Source organism: Phalangium opilio, unplaced genomic scaffold, assembly GCF_054372755.1.
Source record: "Phalangium opilio isolate 3A_F unplaced genomic scaffold, DU_Popi_V2 ptg000022l_1, whole genome shotgun sequence".
Classification (NCBI taxonomy): domain Eukaryota; kingdom Metazoa; phylum Arthropoda; class Arachnida; order Opiliones; family Phalangiidae; genus Phalangium; species Phalangium opilio.
The window spans coordinates 3,955,324-3,977,408 of record NW_028324154.1 but is presented as its reverse complement, the minus strand read 5'-3'; positions in this window follow the sequence as shown (position 1 = coordinate 3,977,408).

Here is a 22,085-nt window from a genome sequence, read left to right as displayed (position 1 = left end):
ACAAGTACCCACAAGTATCTACAAGCACCCACAAGTACCTACAAGTACCTACAAGCACCCACAAGTACCTACTAGTACCCAGAAGTACCTACAAGCACCCACAAGTACCTACAAGCACCCACAAGTACCTACAAGTACTCGGGGAAGTACCCACAAGTACCCGGGGCAAGCCCCACAAGTACCCGGGGCAAGCACTCACAAGTACCCGGGCAAGCACCCACAAGTACCCGGGGCAAGCCCCCACAAGTACCCGGGGCAAGCACCCACAAGTACCTACAAGCACCCACAAGTACCTACAAGCACCCACAAGTACCTACAAGCACCCACAAGTACCTACAAGCACTCACAAGTACCCACAAGTACCTACAAACACCCACACGTACCCACAAGTACCTATATGAACCCACAAGTACCCACAAGTACCTACAAGCACCCACAAGTACCTACAAGTACCCACAAGTACCTACAAGCACCCACAAGCACCCACAAGTACCCACTAGCACCCACAAGTACCTACAAGCACCCACAAGTACCTACAAGCACCCACAAGTACCCACAAGCAAATACAAGTACCCATAAGCACCTACAAGTACCCACAAGCACCAACAAGTACCTACAAGTACCGACAAGCACCCACAAGCACCCAAAAATACCCACAAGCACCCACAAGTACCCACAAGTACCTACAAGCACCCACAAGTACCTACAAGCACCTACAAGCACCCACAAGTACCCACAAGTACCTACTAGTACCCAGAAGTACCTACAAGCACCCACAAGTACCTACAAGCACCCACAAGCACCCACAAGTACTACAAGCACCCACAAGTACCTACAAGCACCCACAAGCACCCACAAGTACCCACTAGCACCCACAAGCACCCACAAGTACCTACAAGCACCCACAAGTACCTATAAGCACCCACAAGTACCCACAAGCAAATACAAGTACCCATAAGCACCTACAAGTACCCACAAGCACCAACAAGTACCTACAAGTACCGACAAGCACCCACAAGCACCCAAAAATACCCACAAGCACCCACAAGTACCCACAAGTACCTACAAGCACCCACAAGTACCTACAAGCACCTACAAGCACCCACAAGTACCTACTAGTACCCAGAAGTACCTACAAGCACCCACAAGTACCTACAAGCACCCACAAGTACCTACAAGCACCCACAAGTACCTACAAACACCCACACGTACCCACAAGTACCTATATGAACCCACAAGTACCCACAAGTACCTACAAGCACCCACAAGTACCTACAAGTACCCACAAGTACCTACAAGCACCCACAAGCACCCACAAGTACCCACTAGCACCCACAAGCACCCACAAGTACCTACAAGCACCCACAAGTACCTACAAGCACTCACAAGTACCTACAAGCACTCACAAGTACCTACAAGCACTCACAAGTACCTACAAGCACTCACAAGTACCCACAAGTACCTACAAACACCCACAAGTACCCACAAGTACCTATATGCAGCCACAAGTACCTACAAGTACCCACAAGCAAATACAAGTACCCATAAGCACCTACAAGTACCCACAAGCACCAACAAGTACCTACAAGTACCGACAAGCACCCACAAGCACCCAAAAATACCCACAAGCACCCACAAGTACCCACAAGTATCTACAAGCACCCACAAGTACCTACAAGTACCTACAAGCACCCACAAGTACCTACTAGTACCCACAAGTACCTACAAGCACCCACAAAAACCTACAAGCACCCACAAGTACTACAAGCACCCACAAGTACTACAAGCACCCACAAGTACTACAAGCACCCACAAGTACCTACAAGCACTCACAAGTACCCACAAGTACCTACAAACACCCACACGTACCCACAAGTACCTATATGAACCCACAATTACCCACAAGTACCTACAAGCACCCACAAGTACCTACAAGTACCCACAAGTACCTACAAGCACCCACAAGCACCCACAAGTACCCACTAGCACCCACAAGTACCTACAAGCACCCACAAGTACCTACAAGCAAATACAAGTACCCATAAGCACCTACAAGTACCCACAAGCACCAACAAGTACCTACAAGTACCGACAAGCACCCACAAGCACCCAAAAATACCCACAAGCACCCACAAGTACCCACAAGTACCTACAAGCACCCACAAGTACCTACAAGCACCTACAAGCACCCACAAGTACCCACAAGTACCTACTAGTACCCAGAAGTACCTACAAGCACCCACAAGTACCTACAAGCACTCACAAGTACCTACAAGCACTCACAAGTACCTACAAGCACTCACAAGTACCCACAAGTACCTACAAACACCCACAAGTACCCACAAGTACCTATATGCAGCCACAAGTACCTACAAGTACCCACAAGCAAATACAAGTACCCATAAGCACCTACAAGTACCCACAAGCACCAACAAGTACCTACAAGTACCGACAAGCACCCACAAGCACCCAAAAATACCCACAAGCACCCACAAGTACCCACAAGTATCTACAAGCACCCACAAGTACCTACAAGTACCTACAAGCACCCACAAGTACCTACTAGTACCCAGAAGTACCTACAAGCACCCACAAGTACCTACAAGCACCCACAAGTACCTACAAGTACTCGGGGAAGTACCCACAAGTACCCGGGGCAAGCCCCACAAGTACCCGGGGCAAGCACTCACAAGTACCCGGGCAAGCACCCACAAGTACCCGGGGCAAGCCCCCACAAGTACCCGGGGCAAGCACCCACAAGTACCTACAAGCACCCACAAGTACCTACAAGCACCCACAAGTACCTACAAGCACCCACAAGTACCTACAAGCACTCACAAGTACCCACAAGTACCTACAAACACCCACACGTACCCACAAGTACCTATATGAACCCACAAGTACCCACAAGTACCTACAAGCACCCACAAGTACCTACAAGTACCCACAAGTACCTACAAGCACCCACAAGCACCCACAAGTACCCACTAGCACCCACAAGTACCTACAAGCACCCACAAGTACCTACAAGCACCCACAAGTACCCACAAGCAAATACAAGTACCCATAAGCACCTACAAGTACCCACAAGCACCAACAAGTACCTACAAGTACCGACAAGCACCCACAAGCACCCAAAAATACCCACAAGCACCCACAAGTACCCACAAGTACCCACAAGTACCTACAAGCACCCACAAGTACCTACAAGCACCTACAAGCACCCACAAGTACCCACAAGTACCTACTAGTACCCAGAAGTACCTACAAGCACCCACAAGTACCTACAAGCACCCACAAGCACCCACAAGTACTACAAGCACCCACAAGTACCTACAAGCACCCACAAGCACCCACAAGTACCCACTAGCACCCACAAGCACCCACAAGTACCTACAAGCACCCACAAGTACCTATAAGCACCCACAAGTACCCACAAGCAAATACAAGTACCCATAAGCACCTACAAGTACCCACAAGCACCAACAAGTACCTACAAGTACCGACAAGCACCCACAAGCACCCAAAAATACCCACAAGCACCCACAAGTACCCACAAGTACCTACAAGCACCCACAAGTACCTACAAGCACCTACAAGCACCCACAAGTACCTACTAGTACCCAGAAGTACCTACAAGCACCCACAAGTACCTACAAGCACCCACAAGTACCTACAAGCACCCACAAGTACCTACAAACACCCACACGTACCCACAAGTACCTATATGAACCCACAAGTACCCACAAGTACCTACAAGCACCCACAAGTACCTACAAGTACCCACAAGTACCTACAAGCACCCACAAGCACCCACAAGTACCCACTAGCACCCACAAGCACCCACAAGTACCTACAAGCACCCACAAGTACCTACAAGCACTCACAAGTACCTACAAGCACTCACAAGTACCTACAAGCACTCACAAGTACCCACAAGTACCTACAAACACCCACAAGTACCCACAAGTACCTATATGCAGCCACAAGTACCTACAAGTACCCACAAGCAAATACAAGTACCCATAAGCACCTACAAGTACCCACAAGCACCAACAAGTACCTACAAGTACCGACAAGCACCCACAAGCACCCAAAAATACCCACAAGCACCCACAAGTACCCACAAGTATCTACAAGCACCCACAAGTACCTACAAGTACCTACAAGCACCCACAAGTACCTACTAGTACCCACAAGTACCTACAAGCACCCACAAGTACTACAAGCACCCACAAGTACCTACAAGCACTCACAAGTACCCACAAGTACCTACAAACACCCACACGTACCCACAAGTACCTATATGAACCCACAAGTACCCACAAGTACCTACAAGCACCCACAAGTACCTACAAGTACCCACAAGTACCTACAAGCACCCACAAGCACCCACAAGTACCCACTAGCACCCACAAGTACCTACAAGCACCCACAAGTACCTACAAGCACCCACAAGTACCCACAAGCAAATACAAGTACCCATAAGCACCTACAAGTACCCACAAGCACCAACAAGTACCTACAAGTACCGACAAGCACCCACAAGCACCCAAAAATACCCACAAGCACCCACAAGTACCCACAAGTACCTACAAGCACCCACAAGTACCTACAAGCACCTACAAGCACCCACAAGTACCCACAAGTACCTACTAGTACCCAGAAGTACCTACAAGCACCCACAAGTACCTACAAGCACCCACAAGTACTACAAGCACCCACAAGTACCTACAAGCACCCACAAGCACCCACAAGTACTACAAGCACCCACAAGTACCTACAAGCACCCACAAATACCTACAAGTACCTACAATACCTACAAGCACCCACAAGTACCCATAAGTACATACAAGCTCCCACAAGTACCCAGAAGTACCTACAAGCACCCACAAGTACCCGGGGCAAGCACCCACAAGTACCTACAAGCACCCACAAGTACCTACAAGCACCCGCAAGTACCTACAAGCACCCACAAGTACCTACAAGCACTCACAAGTACCCACAAGTACCTACAAACACCCACACGTACCCACAAGTACCTATATGAACCCACAAGTACCCACAAGTACCTACAAGCACCCACAAGTACCTACAAGTACCCACAAGTACCTACAAGCACCCACAAGTACCTACAAGCACCCACAAGTACCCACAAGTACCTACAAACACCCACAACCACCTACAAGTACCAACAAGCACCCACAAACACCTACAAACACCCACAAGCACCCACAAGCACCCACAAGTACCCACAAGTACCTACTAGTACCCAGAAGTACCTACAAGCACCCACAAGTACCTACAAGTACCCACAAGTACCTACAAGCACCCACAAGTACCTACAAGCACCCACAAGTACCCACAAGTACCTACAAACACCCACAACCACCTACAAGTACCAACAAGCACCCACAAACACCTACAAACACCCACAAGCACCCACAAGCACCCACAAGTACCCACAAGTACCTACTAGTACCCAGAAGTACCTACAAGCACCCACAAGTATCTACAAAAACCCACAAGCACCCACAAGTACTACAAGCACCCACAAGTACCTACAAGCACCCACAAGACCTACAAGCACTCACAAGTACCCATAAGTACCCACAAGTACCCAGAAGTACCTACAAGCACCCAGAAGTACCTACAAGCACCCACAAGTACCCTCAAGTACCTACAAGCACCCACAAGTACCTACAAGCACCCACAAGCACCTACAAGCACCCACAAGCACCTACAAGCACCCACAAGTACCTACAAGCACCCACAAGTACCCACAAGCAAATACAAGTACCCATAAGCACCTACAAGTACCCACAAGCACCAACAAGTACCTTCAAGTACCGACAAGCACCCACAAGCACCCAAAAATACCCACAAGCACCCACAAGTACCCACAAGTACCTACAAGCACCCACAAGTACCTACAAGCACCTACAAGCACCCACAAGTACCCACAAGTACCTACTAGTACCCAGAAGTACCTACAAGCACCCACAAGTACCTACAAGCACCCACAAGCACCCACAAGTACTACAAGCACCCACAAGTACCTACAAGCACCCACAAGCACCCACAAGTACCCACTAGCACCCACAAGCACCCACAAGTACCTACAAGCACCCACAAGTACCTACAAGCACCCACAAGTACCCACAAGCAAATACAAGTACCCATAAGCACCTACAAGTACCCACAAGCACCAACAAGTACCTACAAGTACCGACAAGCACCCACAAGCACCCAAAAATACCCACAAGCACCCACAAGTACCCACAAGTACCTACAAGCACCCACAAGTACCTACAATTACCTACAAGCACCCACAAGTACCTACTAGTACCCAGAAGTACCTACAAGCACCCACAAGTACCTACAAGTACCCACAAGTACCTACAAGCACCCACAAGTACCTACAAGCACCCACAAGTACCTACAAACACCCACACGTACCCACAAGTACCTATATGAACCCACAAGTACCCACAAGTACCTACAAGTACCTACAAGCACCCACAAGTACCTACAAGTACCCACAAGTACCTACAAGCACCCACAAGTACCCACTAGCACCCACAAGCACCCACAAGTACCTACAAGCACCCACAAGTACCTACAAGCACTCACAAGTACCTACAAGCACTCACAAGTACCTACAAGCACTCACAAGTACCCACAAGTACCTACAAACACCCACAAGTACCCACAAGTACCTATATGCAGCCACAAGTACCTACAAGTACCCACAAGCAAATACAAGTACCCATAAGCACCTACAAGTACCCACAAGTACCTACAAACACCCACAACCACCTACAAGTACCAACAAGCACCCACAAACACCTACAAACACCCACAAGCACCCACAAGCACCCACAAGTACCCACAAGTACCTACTAGTACCCAGAAGTACCTACAAGCACCCACAAGTACCTACAAGTACCCACAAGTACCTACAAGCACCCACAAGTACCTACAAGCACCCACAAGTACCCACAAGTACCTACAAACACCCACAACCACCTACAAGTACCAACAAGCACCCACAAACACCTACAAACACCCACAAGCACCCACAAGCACCCACAAGTACCCACAAGTACCTACTAGTACCCAGAAGTACCTACAAGCACCCACAAGTATCTACAAGCACCCACAAGCACCCACAAGTACTACAAGCACCCACAAGTACCTACAAGCACCCACAAGCACCCACAAGACCTACAAGCACTCACAAGTACCCATAAGTACCCACAAGTACCCAGAAGTACCTACAAGCACCCAGAAGTACCTACAAGCAACCACAAGTACCTACAAGCACCCACAAGCACCCACAAGTACTACAAGCACCCACAAGTACCTACAAGCACCCACAAGCACCCACAAGTACCCACTAGCACCCACAAGCACCCACAAGTACCTACAAGCACCCACAAGTACCTACAAGCACCCACAAGTACCCACAAGCAAATACAAGTACCCATAAGCACCTACAAGTACCCACAAGCACCAACAAGTACCTACAAGTACCGACAAGCACCCACAAGCACCCAAAAATACCCACAAGCACCCACAAGTACCTACAAGCACCCACAAGTACCTACAAGTACCTACAAGCACCCACAAGTACCTACAAGCACCCACAAGTACCTACAAGCACCCACAAGTACCTACAAGCACCCACAAGTACCTACAAACACCCACACGTACCCACAAGTACCTATATGAACCCACAAGTACCCACAAGTACCTACAAGTACCTACAAACACCCACAAGTACCTACAAGTACCCACAAGTACCTACAAGCACCCACAAGTACCCACTAGCACCCACAAGCACCCACAAGTACCTACAAGCACCCACAAGTACCTACAAGCACTCACAAGTACCTACAAGCACTCACAAGTACCTACAAGCACTCACAAGTACCCACAAGTACCTACAAACACCCACAAGTACCCACAAGTACCTATATGCAGCCACAAGTACCTACAAGTACCCACAAGCAAATACAAGTACCCATAAGCACCTACAAGTACCCACAAGCACCAACAAGTACCTACAAGTACCGACAAGCACCCACAAGCACCCAAAAATACCCACAAGCACCCACAAGTACCCACAAGTACCCACAAGTACCTACAAGCACCCACAAGTACCTACAAGCACCTACAAGCACCCACAAGTACCCACAAGTACCTACTAGTACCCAGAAGTACCTACAAGCACCCACAAGTACCTACAAGCACCCACAAGCACCCACAAGTACTACAAGCACCCACAAGTACCTACAAGCACCCACAAGCACCCACAAGTACCCACTAGCACCCACAAGCACCCACAAGTACCTACAAGCACCCACAAGTACCTATAAGCACCCACAAGTACCCACAAGCAAATACAAGTACCCATAAGCACCTACAAGTACCCACAAGCACCAACAAGTACCTACAAGTACCGACAAGCACCCACAAGCACCCAAAAATACCCACAAGCACCCACAAGTACCCACAAGTACCTACAAGCACCCACAAGTACCTACAAGCACCTACAAGCACCCACAAGTACCTACTAGTACCCAGAAGTACCTACAAGCACCCACAAGTACCTACAAGCACCCACAAGTACCTACAAGTACCCACAAGTACCTACAAGCACCCACAAGCACCCACAAGTACCCACTAGCACCCACAAGCACCCACAAGTACCTACAAGCACCCACAAGTACCTACAAGCACTCACAAGTACCTACAAGCACTCACAAGTACCTACAAGCACTCACAAGTACCCACAAGTACCTACAAACACCCACAAGTACCCACAAGTACCTATATGCAGCCACATGTACCTACAAGTACCCACAAGCAAATACAAGTACCCATAAGCACCTACAAGTACCCACAAGCACCAACAAGTACCTACAAGTACCGACAAGCACCCACAAGCACCCAAAAATACCCACAAGCACCCACAAGTACCCACAAGTATCTACAAGCACCCACAAGTACCTACAGGTACCTACAAGCACCCACAAGTACCTACTAGTACCCACAAGTACCTACAAGCACCCACAAAAACCTACAAGCACCCACAAGTACTACAAGCACCCACAAGTACTACAAGCACCCACAAGTACTACAAGCACCCACAAGTACCTACAAGCACTCACAAGTACCCACAAGTACCTACAAACACCCACACGTACCCACAAGTACCTATATGAACCCACAAGTACCCACAAGTACCTACAAGCACCCACAAGTACCTACAAGTACCCACAAGTACCTACAAGCACCCACAAGCACCCACAAGTACCCACTAGCACCCACAAGTACCTACAAGCACCCACAAGTACCTACAAGCACCCACAAGTACCCACAAGCAAATACAAGTACCCATAAGCACCTACAAGTACCCACAAGCACCAACAAGTACCTACAAGTACCGACAAGCACCCACAAGCACCCAAAAATACCCACAAGCACCCACAAGTACCCACAAGTACCTACAAGCACCCACAAGTACCTACAAGCACCTACAAGCACCCACAAGTACCCACAAGTACCTACTAGTACCCAGAAGTACCTACAAGCACCCACAAGTACCTACAAGCACCCACAAGCACCCACAAGTACTACAAGCACCCACAAGTACCTACAAGCACCCACAAGCACCCACAAGTACCCACTAGCACCCACAAGCACCCACAAGTACCTACAAGCACCCACAAGTACCTACAAGCACCCACAAGTACCCACAAGCAAATACAAGTACCCATAAGCACCTACAAGTACCCACAAGCACCAACAAGTACCTACAAGTACCGACAAGCACCCACAAGCACCCAAAAATACCCACAAGCACCCACAAGTACCCACAAGTACCTACAAGCACCCACAAGTACCTACAAGCACCTACAAGCACCCACAAGTACCTACTAGTACCCAGAAGTACCTACAAGCACCCACAAGTACCTACAAGCACCCACAAGTACCCACAAGCAAATACAAGTACCCATAAGCACCTACAAGTACCCACAAGCACCAACAAGTACCTACAAGTACCGACAAGCACCCACAAGCACCCAAAAATACCCACAAGCACCCACAAGTACCCACAAGTACCTACAAGCACCCACAAGTACCTACAAGCACCTACAAGCACCCACAAGTACCTACTAGTACCCAGAAGTACCTACAAGCACCCACAAGTACCTACAAGCACCCACAAGTACCTACAAGCACCCACAAGTACCTACAAGCACCCACAAGTACCTTCAAACACCCACACGTACCCACAAGTACCTATATGAACCCACAAGTACCCACAAGTACCTACAAGCACCCACAAGTACCTACAAGTACCCACAAGTACCTACAAGTACCCACTAGCACCCACAAGCACCCACAAGTACCTACAAGCACCCACAAGTACCTACAAGCACTCACAAGTACCTACAAGCACTCACAAGTACCTACAAGCACTCACAAGTACCCACAAGTACCTACAAGCACTCACAAGTACCCACAAGTACCTACAAACACCCACAAGTACCCACAAGTACCTATATGCAGCCACAAGTACCTACAAGTACCCACAAGCAAATACAAGTACCCATAAGCACCTACAAGTACCCACAAGCACCAACAAGTACCTACAAGTACCGACAAGCACCCACAAGCACCCAAAAATACCCACAAGCACCCACAAGTACCCACAAGTATCTACAAGCACCCACAAGTACCTACAAGTACCTACAAGCACCCACAAGTACCTACTAGTACCCAGAAGTACCTACAAGCACCCACAAAAACCTACAAGCACCCACAAGTACTACAAGCACCCACAAGTACCTACAAGCACCCACAAGCACCCACAAGTACTACAAGCACCCACAAGTACCTACAAACACCCACAAATACCTACAAGTACCTACAATACCTACAAGCACCCACAAGTACCCATAAGTACATACAAGCACCCACAAGTACCCAGAAGTACCTACAAGCACCCACAAGTACCTACAAGCACCCACAAGCACCTACAAGCACCCACAAATACCTACAAGCACCCACAAGCACCTACAAGCACCCACAAGTACCTACAAGTACTCGGGGAAGTACCCACAAGTACCCGGGGCAAGCCCCACAAGTACCCGGGGCAAGCACCCACAAGTACCCGGGGCAAGCATCCACAAGTACCCGGGGCAAGCCCCCACAAGTACCCGGGGCAAGCACCCACAAGTACCCGGGGCATGCCCCCACAAGTACCCGGGGCAAGCACCCACAAGTACCTACAAGCACCCACAAGTACCTACAAGCACCCGCAAGTACCTACAAGCACCCACAAGTACCTACAAGCACTCACAAGTACCCACAAGTACCTACAAACACCCACACGTACCCACAAGTACCTATATGAACCCACAAGTACCCACAAGTACCTACAAGTACCCACAAGTACCTACAAGCACCCACAAGTACCTACAAGCACCCACAAGTACCCACAAGTACCTACAAACACCCACAACCACCTACAAGTACCAACAAGCACCCACAAACACCTACAAACACCCACAAGCACCCACAAGTACCCACAAGTATCTACTAGTACCCAGAAGTACCTACAAGCACCCACAAGTATCTACAAGCACCCACAAGCACCCACAAGTACTACAAGCACCCACAAGTACCTACAAGCACCCACAAGCACCCACAAGACCTACAAGCACCCATAAGTACCCACAAGTACCCAGAAGTACCTACAAGCACCCAGAAGTACCTACAAGCACCCACAAGTACCTACAAACACCCACACGTACCCACAAGTACCTATATGAACCCACAAGTACCCACAAGTACCTACAAGCACCCACAAGTACCTACAAGTACCCACAAGTACCTACAAGCACCCACAAGCACCCACAAGTACCCACTAGCACCCACAAGCACCCACAAGTACCTACAAGCACCCACAAGTACCTACAAGCACTCACAAGTACCTACAAGCACTCACAAGTACCTACAAGCACTCACAAGTACCCACAAGTACCTACAAACACCCACAAGTACCTATATGCAGCCACAAGTACCTACAAGTACCCACAAGCAAATACAAGTACCCATAAGCACCTACAAGTACCCACAAGCACCAACAAGTACCTACAAGTACCGACAAGCACCCACAAGCACCCAAAAATACCCACAAGCACCCACAAGTACCCACAAGTACCTACAAGCACCCACAAGTACCTACAAGCACCTACAAGCACCCACAGGTACCTACTAGTACCCAGAAGTACCTACAAGCACCCACAAGTACCTACAAGCACCCACAAGTACCTACAAGCACCCACAAGTACCTACAAACACCCACACGTACCCACAAGTACCTATATGAACCCACAAGTACCCACAAGTACCTACAAGCACCCACAAGTACCTACAAGTACCCACAAGTACCTACAAGCACCCACAAGCACCCACAAGTACCCACTAGCACCCACAAGCACCCACAAGTACCTACAAGCACCCACAAGTACCTACAAGCACTCACAAGTACCTACAAGCACTCACAAGTACCTACAAGCACTCACAAGTACCCACAAGTACCTACAAACACCCACAAGTACCCACAAGTACCTATATGCAGCCACAAGTACCTACAAGTACCCACAAGCAAATACAAGTACCCATAAGCACCTACAAGTACCCACAAGCACCAACAAGTACCTACAAGTACCGACAAGCACCCACAAGCACCCAAAAATACCCACAAGCACCCACAAGTACCCACAAGTATCTACAAGCACCCACAAGTACCTACAAGTACCTACAAGCACCCACAAGTACCTACTAGTACCCACAAGTACCTACAAGCACCCACAAAAACCTACAAGCACCCACAAGTACTACAAGCACCCACAAGTACTACAAGCACCCACAAGTACTACAAGCACCCACAAGTACCTACAAGCACTCACAAGTACCCACAAGTACCTGCAAACACCCACACGTACCCACAAGTACCTATATGAACCCACAAGTACCCACAAGTACCTACAAGCACCCACAAGTACCTACAAGTACCCACAAGTACCTACAAGCACCCACAAGCACCCACAAGTACCCACTAGCACCCACAAGTACCTACAAGCACCCACAAGTACCTACAAGCACCCACAAGTACCCACAAGCAAATACAAGTACCCATAAGCACCTACAAGTACCCACAAGCACCAACAAGTACCTACAAGTACCGACAAGCACCCACAAGCACCCAAAAATACCCACAAGCACCCACAAGTACCCACAAGTACCTACAAGCACCCACAAGTACCTACAAGCACCTACAAGCACCCACAAGTACCCACAAGTACCTACTAGTACCCAGAAGTACCTACAAGCACCCACAAGTACCTACAAGCACCCACAAGCACCCACAAGTACTACAAGCACCCACAAGTACCTACAAGCACCCACAAGCACCCACAAGTACCCACTAGCACCCACAAGCACCCACAAGCACCCACAAGCACCCAAAAATACCCACAAGCACCCACAAGTACCCACAAGTATCTACAAGCACCCACAAGTACCTACAAGTACCTACAAGCACCCACAAGTACCTACTAGTACCCACAAGTACCTACAAGCACCCACAAAAACCTACAAGCACCCACAAGTACTACAAGCACCCACAAGTACTACAAGCACCCACAAGTACTACAAGCACCCACAAGTACCTACAAGCACTCACAAGTACCCACAAGTACCTACAAACACCCACACGTACCCACAAGTACCTATATGAACCCACAAGTACCCACAAGTACCTACAAGCACCCACAAGTACCTACAAGTACCCACAAGTACCTACAAGCACCCACAAGCACCCACAAGTACCCACTAGCACCCACAAGTACCTACAAGCACCCACAAGTACCTACAAGCACCCACAAGTACCCACAAGCAAATACAAGTACCCATAAGCACCTACAAGTACCCACAAGCACCAACAAGTACCTACAAGTACCGACAAGCACCCACAAGCACCCAAAAATACCCACAAGCACCCACAAGTACCCACAAGTACCTACAAGCACCCACAAGTACCTACAAGCCCCTACAAGCACCCACAAGTACCCACAAGTACCTACTAGTACCCAGAAGTACCTACAAGCACCCACAAGTACCTACAAGCACCCACAAGCACCCACAAGTACTACAAGCACCCAAAAGTACCTACAAGCACCCACAAGCACCCACAAGTACCCACTAGCACCCACAAGCACCCACAAGTACCTACAAGCACCCACAAGTACCTACAAGCACCCACAAGTACCCACAAGCAAATACAAGTACCCATAAGCACCTACAAGTACCCACAAGCACCAACAAGTACCTACAAGTACCGACAAGCACCCACAAGCACCCAAAAATACCCACAAGCACCCACAAGTACCTACAAGCACCCACAAGTACCTACAAGCACCTACAAGCACCCACAAGTACCTACTAGTACCCAGAAGTACCTACAAGCACCCACAAGTACCTACAAGCACCCACAAGTACCTACAAGCACCCACAAGTACCTACAAGCACCCACAAGTACCTACAAACACCCACACGTACCCACAAGTACCTATATGAACCCACAAGTACCCACAAGTACCTACAAGCACCCACAAGTACCTACAAGTACCCACAAGTACCTACAAGTACCCACAAGTACCTACAAGCACCCACAAGCACCCACAAGTACCCACTAGCACCCACAAGCACCCACAAGTACCTACAAGCACCCACAAGTACCTACAAGCACTCACAAGTACCTACAAGCACTCACAAGTACCTACAAGCACTCACAAGTACCCACAAGTACCTACAAGCACTCACAAGTACCCACAAGTACCTACAAACACCCACAAGTACCCACAAGTACCTATATGCAGCCACAAGTACCTACAAGTACCCACAAGCAAATACAAGTACCCATAAGCACCTACAAGTACCCACAAGCACCAACAAGTACCTACAAGTACCGACATGCACCCACAAGCACCCAAAAATACCCACAAGCACCCACAAGTACCCACAAGTATCTACAAGCACCCACAAGTACCTACAAGTACCTACAAGCACCCACAAGTACCTACTAGTACCCAGAAGTACCCATAAGTACATACAAGCACCCACAAGTACCCAGAAGTACCTACAAGCACCCACAAGTACCTACAAGCACCCACAAGCACCTACAAGCACCCACAAATACCCACAAGCACCTACAAGCACCCACAAATACCTACAAGCACCCACAAGCACCTACAAGCACCCACAAGTACCTACAAGTACTCGGGGAAGTACCCACAAGTACCCGGGGCAAGCCCCACAAGTACCCGGGGCAAGCACCCACAAGTACCCGGGGCAAGCACCCACAAGTACCCGGGGCAAGCCCCCACAAGTACCCGGGGCAAGCACCCACAAGTACCCGGGGCATGCCCCTACAAGTACCCGGGGCAAGCACCCACAAGTACCTACAAGCACCCACAAGTACCTACAAGCACCCGCAAGTACCTACAAGCACCCACAAGTACCTACAAGCACTCACAAGTACCCACAAGTACCTACAAACACCCACACGTACCCACAAGTACCTATATGAACCCACAAGTACCCACAAGTACCTACAAGTACCCACAAGTACCTACAAGCACCCACAAGTACCTACAAGCACCCACAAGTACCCACAAGTACCTACAAACACCCACAACCACCTACAAGTACCAACAAGCACCCACAAACACCTAAAAACACCCACAAGCACCCACAAGCACCCACAAGTACCCACAAGTACCTACTAGTACCCAGAAGTACCTACAAGCACCCACAAGTATCTACAAGCACCCACAAGCACCCACAAGTACTACAAGCACCCACAAGTACCTACAAGTACCCACAAGCACCCACAAGACCTACAAGCACCCATAAGTACCCACAAGTACCCAGAAGTACCTACAAGCACCCAGAAGTACCTACAAGCACCCACAAGTACCCTCAAGTACCTACAAGCACCCACAAGTACCTACAAGTACCTACAAGCACCTACAAGCACCCACAAGCACCTACAAGCACCCACAAGTACCTACAAGCACCCACAAGCACCTACAAGCACCCACAAGTACCTACAAGTACTCGGGCAAGCACCCACAAGTACCCGGGGCAAGCCCCCACAAGTACCCGGGGCAAGCACCCACAAGTACCCGGGGCATGCCCCTACAAGTACCCGGGGCAAGCACCCACAAGTACCTACAAGCACCCACAAGTACCTACAAGCACCCGCAAGTACCTACAAGCACCCACAAGTACCTACAAGCACTCACAAGTACCCACAAGTACCTACAAACACCCACAACCACCTACAAGTACCAACAAGCACCCACAAACACCTACAAACACCCACAAGCACCCACAAGCACCCACAAGTACCCACAAGTACCTACTAGTACCCAGAAGTACCTACAAGCACCCACAAGTATCTACAAGCACCCACAAGCACCCACAAGTACTACAAGCACCCACAAGTACCTACAAGCACCCACAAGCACCCACAAGACCTACAAGCACCCATAAGTACCCACAAGTACCCAGAAGTACCTACAAGCACCCAGAAGTACCTACAAGCACCCACAAGTACCCTCAAGTACCTACAAGCACCCACAAGTACCTACAAGTACCTACAAGCACCTACAAGCACCCACAAGCACCTACAAGCACCCACAAGTACCTACAAGCACCCACAAGCACCTACAAGCACCCACAAGTACCTACAAGTACTCGGGGAAGTACCCACAAGTACCCGGGGCAAGCCCCACAAGTACCCGGGGCAAGCACCCACAAGTACCCGGGGCAAGCACCCACAAGTACCCGGGGCAAGCACCAACAAGTACCTACAAGCACCCACAAGTACCTACAAGCACCCACAAGTACCTACAAGCACCCACAAGTACCTACAAGCACTCACAAGTACCTACAAGCACTCACAAGTACCTACAAGCACTCACAAGTACCCACAAGTACCTACAAACACCCACAAGTACCTACAAACACCCACAAGTACCTATATGAACCCACAAGTACCTACAAGTACCCACAAGTACCCACAAGTACCTACAAGCACCCACAAGTACCTACAAGTACCCACAAGTACCTACAAGCACCCACAAGTACCTACAAGCACCCACAAGTACCTACAAGTACCCACAAGTACCTACAAGCACCCACAAGTACCTACAAGCACCCACAAGTACCTACAAGCACCCACAAGTACCTACAAGCACCCACAAGTACCTACAAGCACCCACAAGTACCTACAAGCACCCACAAGTACCTACAAGCACCCACAAGTACCTACAAGCACCCACAAGTACCTACAAGCACCCACAAGTACCTACAAGCACTCACAAGTACCTACAAGCACTCACAAGTACCTACAAGCACTCACAAGTACCCACAAGTACCTACAAACACCCACAAGTACCTACAAACACCCACAAGTACCTACAAACACCCACAAGTACGTAATGAACCCACAAGTACCTACAAGTACCCACAAGTACCCACAAGTACCTACAAACACCCACAAGTACCCTCAAGTACCTTCAAGCACCCACAAGTACCTACAAGTACCTACAAGCACCTACAAGCACCCACAAGCACCTACAAGCACCTACAAGCACCCACAAGTACCTACAAGCACCCACAAGCACCTACAAGCACCCACAAGTACCTACAAGCACTCACAAGTACCTACAAGCACTCACAAGTACCTACAAGCACTCACAAGTACCCACAAGTACCTACAAACACCCACAAGTACCTACAAACACCCACAAGTACCTACAAACACCCACAAGTACGTAATGAACCCACAAGTACCTACAAGTACCCACAAGTACCCACAAGTACCTACAAACACCCACAAGCACCTACAAGTACCAACAAGCACCCACAAACACCTACAAACACCCACAAGCACCCACAAGCACCTACAAGTACCTACAAGCACCCACAAGTACCTACAAGCACTCACAAGTACCTACAAGCACTCACAAGTACCTACAAGCACTCACAAGTACCCACAAGTACCTACAAACACCCACAAGTACCTACAAGCACCCACAAGTACCTACAAGCACCCACAAGTACCTACAAGCACCCACAAGCACCTACAAGCACCCACAAATACCTACAAGCACCCACAAGCACCTACAAGCACCCACAAGTACCTACAAGTACTCGGCGAAGTACCCACAAGTACCCGGGGCAAGCCCCACAAGTACCCGGGGCAAGCACCCACAAGTACCCGGGGCAAGCACCCACAAGTACCCGGGGCAAGCCCCCACAAGTACCCGGGGCAAGCACCCACAAGTACCCGGGGCATGCCCCTACAAGTACCCGGGGCAAGCACCCACAAGTACCTACAAGCACCCACAAGTACCTACAAGCACCCGCAAGTACCTACAAGCACCCACAAGTACCTACAAGCACTCACAAGTACCCACAAGTACCTACAAACACCCACACGTACCCACAAGTACCTATATGAACCCACAAGTACCCACAAGTACCTACAAGTACCCACAAGTACCTACAAGCACCCACAAGTACCTACAAGCACCCACAAGTACCCACAAGTACCTACAAACACCCACAACCACCTACAAGTACCAACAAGCACCCACAAACACCTAAAAACACCCACAAGCACCCACAAGCACCCACAAGTACCCACAAGTACCTACTAGTACCCAGAAGTACCTACAAGCACCCACAAGTATCTACAAGCACCCACAAGCACCCACAAGTACTACAAGCACCCACAAGTACCTACAAGTACCCACAAGCACCCACAAGACCTACAAGCACCCATAAGTACCCACAAGTACCCAGAAGTACCTACAAGCACCCAGAAGTACCTACAAGCACCCACAAGTACCCTCAAGTACCTACAAGCACCCACAAGTACCTACAAGTACCTACAAGCACCTACAAGCACCCACAAGCACCTACAAGCACCCACAAGTACCTACAAGCACCCACAAGCACCTACAAGCACCCACAAGTACCTACAAGTACTCGGGCAAGCACCCACAAGTACCCGGGGCAAGCCCCCACAAGTACCCGGGGCAAGCACCCACAAGTACCCGGGGCATGCCCCTACAAGTACCCGGGGCAAGCACCCACAAGTACCTACAAGCACCCACAAGTACCTACAAGCACCCGCAAGTACCTACAAGCACCCACAAGTACCTACAAGCACTCACAAGTACCCACAAGTACCTACAAACACCCACAACCACCTACAAGTACCAACAAGCACCCACAAACACCTACAAACACCCACAAGCACCCACAAGCACCCACAAGTACCCACAAGTACCTACTAGTACCCAGAAGTACCTACAAGCACCCACAAGTATCTACAAGCACCCACAAGCACCCACAAGTACTACAAGCACCCACAAGTACCTACAAGCACCCACAAGCACCCACAAGACCTACAAGCACCCATAAGTACCCACAAGTACCCAGAAGTACCTACAAGCACCCAGAAGTACCTACAAGCACCCACAAGTACCCTCAAGTACCTACAAGCACCCACAAGTACCTACAAGTACCTACAAGCACCTACAAGCACCCACAAGCACCTACAAGCACCCACAAGTACCTACAAGCACCCACAAGCACCTACAAGCACCCACAAGTACCTACAAGTACTCGGGGAAGTACCCACAAGTACCCGGGGCAAGCCCCACAAGTACCCGGGGCAAGCACCCACAAGTACCCGGGGCAAGCACCCACAAGTACCCGGGGCAAGCACCAACAAGTACCTACAAGCACCCACAAGTACCTACAAGCACCCACAAGTACCTACAAGCACCCACAAGTACCTACAAGCACTCACAAGTACCTACAAGCACTCACAAGTACCTACAAGCACTCACAAGTACCCACAAGTACCTACAAACACCCACAAGTACCTACAAACACCCACAAGTACCTATATGAACCCACAAGTACCTACAAGTACCCACAAGTACCCACAAGTACCTACAAGCACCCACAAGTACCTACAAGTACCCACAAGTACCTACAAGCACCCACAAGTACCTACAAGCACCCACAAGTACCTACAAGTACCCACAAGTACCTACAAGCACCCACAAGTACCTACAAGCACCCACAAGTACCTACAAGCACCCACAAGTACCTACAAGCACCCACAAGTACCTACAAGCACCCACAAGTACCTACAAGCACCCACAAGTACCTACAAGCACCCACAAGTACCTACAAGCACCCACAAGTACCTACAAGCACCCACAAGTACCTACAAGCACTCACAAGTACCTACAAGCACTCACAAGTACCTACAAGCACTCACAAGTACCCACAAGTACCTACAAACACCCACAAGTACCTACAAACACCCACAAGTACCTACAAACACCCACAAGTACGTAATGAACCCACAAGTACCTACAAGTACCCACAAGTACCCACAAGTACCTACAAACACCCACAAGTACCCTCAAGTACCTTCAAGCACCCACAAGTACCTACAAGTACCTACAAGCACCTACAAGCACCCACAAGCACCTACAAGCACCTACAAGCACCCACAAGTACCTACAAGCACCCACAAGCACCTACAAGCACCCACAAGTACCTACAAGCACTCACAAGTACCTACAAGCACTCACAAGTACCTACAAGCACTCACAAGTACCCACAAGTACCTACAAACACCCACAAGTACCTACAAACACCCACAAGTACCTACAAACACCCACAAGTACGTAATGAACCCACAAGTACCTACAAGTACCCACAAGTACCCACAAGTACCTACAAACACCCACAAGCACCTACAAGTACCAACAAGCACCCACAAACACCTACAAACACCCACAAGCACCCACAAGCACCTACAAGTACCTACAAGCACCCACAAGTACCTACAAGCACTCACAAGTACCTACAAGCACTCACAAGTACCTACAAGCACTCACAAGTACCCACAAGTACCTACAAACACCCACAAGTACCTACAAGCACCCACAAGTACCTACAAGCACCCACAAGTACCTACAAGCACCCACAAGCACCTACAAGCACCCACAAATACCTACAAGCACCCACAAGCACCTACAAGCACCCACAAGTACCTACAAGTACTCGGCGAAGTACCCACAAGTACCCGGGGCAAGCCCCACAAGTACCCGGGGCAAGCACCCACAAGTACCCGGGGCAAGCACCCACAAGTACCCGGGGCAAGCCCCCACAAGTACCCGGGGCAAGCACCCACAAGTACCCGGGGCAAGCCCCCACAAGTACCCGGGGCAAGCACCCACAAGTACCTACAAGCACCCACAAGTACCTACAAGCACCCGCAAGTACCTACAAGCACCCACAAGTACCTACAAGCACTCACAAGTACCCACAAGTACCTACAAACACCCACACGTACCCACAAGTACCTATATGAACCCACAAGTACCCACAAGTACCTACAAGCACCCACAAGTACCTACAAGTACCCACAAGTACCTACAAGTACCCACAAGTACCTACAAGCACCCACAAGCACCCACAAGTACCCACTAGCACCCACAAGCACCCACAAGTACCTACAAGCACCCACAAGTACCTACAAGCACTCACAAGTACCTACAAGCACTCACAAGTACCTACAAGCACTCACAAGTACCCACAAGTACCTACAAGCACTCAGAAGTACCCACAAGTACCTACAAACACCCACAAGTACCCACAAGTACCTATATGCAGCCACAAGTACCTACAAGTACCCACAAGCAAATACAAGTACCCATAAGCACCTACAAGTACCCATAAGCACCAACAAGTACCTACAAGTACCGACAAGCACTTACAAGCACCCAAAAATACCCACAAGCACCCACAAGTACCCACAAGTATCTACAAGCACCCACAAGTACCTACAAGTACCTACAAGCACCCACAAGTACCTACTAGTACCCAGAAGTACCTACAAG